Here is a 3,287-nt window from a genome sequence, read left to right on the forward strand (position 1 = left end):
TTCAGAGAAACTCGGAATTTGTACATCTTCAACTTTCTATTCATGAATGCAATAATATTGGGTTGCTTTATTCTGATTCGTTCTTATTTGTCTTTGACCCACCAACACCCCCCACCCCCACAAAAACATCTTGCTTTAATTTTAAAGTGCCAACGACAAGATTAAAAAAAAAAGTCTTAAATAGCATTATTATGTGAATTAGAATCATATTTTGAGACAATTTGACTATATACAACAATTTGGAAAAGCGCAGATGACGGAAAATTAGTCTTTTAATCTGCCGTTTAGCCACGCCTACCATTATATACCCCAATCACCAACGTCACACAATCACGTGGTCGCTGTATTGTGCTGCCTTATTGTCCGTCATTGTGTGTCGTATTGTCAATGATCATAGTTTGTAAAGGTGGATTCACTTGCAAATTATGGAAGCCCTGGTGCTTTCAGACGCTGTAAACTCATTGGATGAGTTGCATAAAAGCCGTTATTTGGAAAAGCTTCGGTCGGTCCAGTCGCCAGATCCATATTTGATGCCCAAACCAATGTTTCCTCCCGTCCAGTCCGGTCCCGTGCGTGAGAGCTCGTCCTGAGACCACAAAATTTCCAATCATACTCCAGTTTATGTCACGATGAGGAGTCGGGTACCCAAAATCGGCACCGGCCAGGATATAAACCGACATTTGGTCAGCTGAGCGTCACCGTTGTCACGATTGTATAGTGAAATTTGATCGACAATGGGCCTGTGTGTGCGAAAAATAGCTTCCCCATGTGAAATGTTCCTCCTGCCGGGAGCGCTTATTTATAACGCTTTATTGACGTGAAAACATCAAATGTTTTCATGGACGGATTACAGTAATGGATTTACGACTGTAAGATCAGTTTTAAATAATTAAATTACACAAAATATTAGTCATGTATTTTAGTAACAAATCGTGGACTGGGCCACATAACCATCTTTGAACAGAAATGTATTAGTCTACAGGTTTTCACGACCATATCCCAATGACAATCACACAGGTATGACATTTATTAGTTCAAGCAGAGTAAAATAATACATATTCACGGTACAAGAGAGTCGTTTCCGTGTGGGCGCCCCCGTCAGGGGGGACATTTCAAGCAGGGCGGCTATTTTTCGGCACAACACCTGTTGTTGCGCTCACCTTCTTGCTGCGCAACCGTGGCGACAAGCTTCGTAGTCTCCGTCTGATGATGTCTGCGATCGTGTTGGCATCATATTGATGTTTTAGCCGCTGTGTAACAGCTGTCGACACAAACGCATCATGGACCGAGATAAACAAACCGTGCTGCTTTCGAGATTTGCCCTTTTAACAATGGGCACACAGCAACTACTAAAATGACCGTTTACCTTCTCTGTTACTGCAACCAACCGCCACACATCCCTTCACCATTTTGATTAATCAATGTTAACGATTGTCAGGAAGGTTTTTGGGTTCGTTTACTAGGTGGTGATTCCTTAGACAAGCAGAAAAACACGCAGTAATAAGAGGAATGTACGGAGCGGTAATATGTAAACACGATGAGCTGACGGACAATATGGCGGCACCAGTCAGGGGGGCGGAGTTGTGACGTCACGTGATTGGGGTCTATAGGGCTCTAGCGTCCCCAACAGGAGGATGACGTCGGCAGGATCATGGTTTCATCTGATTTAGAATCCAGCCCATTGAGGAAAATGCGACGAAGAGAGACGCAGAATTTCAGTCTCTCTACGCCAATATTTTTACAGGATATTCTTTTTATCCAAGTATTTTTCCCAATTGCTAAATAAATGGTATGGTCATGACCAGTGTTGGGCACATTACTTTAAAAAAGTAATTAGTTATCGTTACTCACTACTTCTTCCAAAAAGTAACTGAGTTAGTCACTGAATTACTCTACAGTAAAAGTAACTAGTTACCAGGGAAAGTAATTATTTCTGTTACTTTAAAAAGAAGTTGTTGTATGTCAAAGAATTTGAAATTTTCTGAGCAGTATTAGAGTCAGTTGAATAGAAAAGAACAGACAGGTAGTTGTGTTACAGAACCATGTAATATTTATTGCACCTCACCAGCAACAGATTTGCCCTACACTTGAAGTGCAACAAAAATAAACAGTAAACAATATAATAAAATAACAATCAGCAGTAAACAATATAAAGTGAGTTTAATCAATTAAATCTAACTCTCACTACCTGAGACAACTGGTCAAGTAGACATAGCCTACTGTACTTCAAGTATTTTGACTTGAAATAGTGTTTATATCTCCACCTCGTAAAGGACAAATTTTCCTCTGAATGCTCTGCCATCATATCCCTCTGCATCTGTTTTGCGTGTGTGTGTTTGCCGCACGCGCTGTTCCGGTTTCTGTGTGAAAACACCGGCTGTGATTGCCTTACAAAAACACATGACTGTAACCCTCAGCCAATCACAATAACTTCCATCGCATCTATCCAGGTGGTGCATTCAGGTAGCCTCATCCCCCTACTCCTCCCGTCACCTTCAAAGCATCTACCGTCCTCAAGATGGAAGCAGCATTCTTCCTGGCTGACAGTGGGGCATGGGAACGAGGCTAGCATTCAGGTGTAGCAAAAACAGAAACGTTAGCAAGCTTTGGAAAGCATTGTCTAATTGAATGAGCAGGGACAAATAGTCTTGGATGACAAATAAACAGAGCAGAGTAGACTCGGTACGGCTGGTAGTTTCTTCAATTTATTCAGAGTAAGTAACGCACCGCTTTTGACCGTCAGTAATGGTAACGGCGTTGTAACGGTGGAAAAACTAATTAGTTAGATTACCCTGTTACTGAAAAAATAACGCCGTTATGTAACGGCGTCATTCATAACGGCGTTATTCCCAACACTGGTCATGACAAATAACTGTCTTGTGTTAAATGGAATATGAAATATTAAAAATGCATTTATTCAGTACGACATGGCAAAATTACTCCATGATGGTCAAAACTGTCCACTTCTTGCACCTCCCAAACTATATTTTATGCCACAGGAGTTTTTTGTCATTTCCCTCCCCCGGCTTCGGAGAGAATAAACAAACCAGGAGGCGTGACAGCTAGCCGACATGCTAACCCAAATCGAGTGATGTTTCAAAGTCTTTTTCTTGGCTTTCGAAGCGAAAAATCACACAAAACTACCCAGGATCATGTCACACGGCAGCTGGGTTGACGATTGTCTTCGGCGATCTGCAACCCGCCTGGCAGCGAGCAAGTTACAGCTCGTCTGACTCGTTCCCCTGCTTCGGACAAGAGAGCCGGGGAAGCAGCTGGACAAACCGGCC

The sequence above is a fragment of the Corythoichthys intestinalis genome, chromosome 12 (genome assembly GCF_030265065.1).
Source record: "Corythoichthys intestinalis isolate RoL2023-P3 chromosome 12, ASM3026506v1, whole genome shotgun sequence".
NCBI lineage: Eukaryota > Metazoa > Chordata > Actinopteri > Syngnathiformes > Syngnathidae > Corythoichthys > Corythoichthys intestinalis.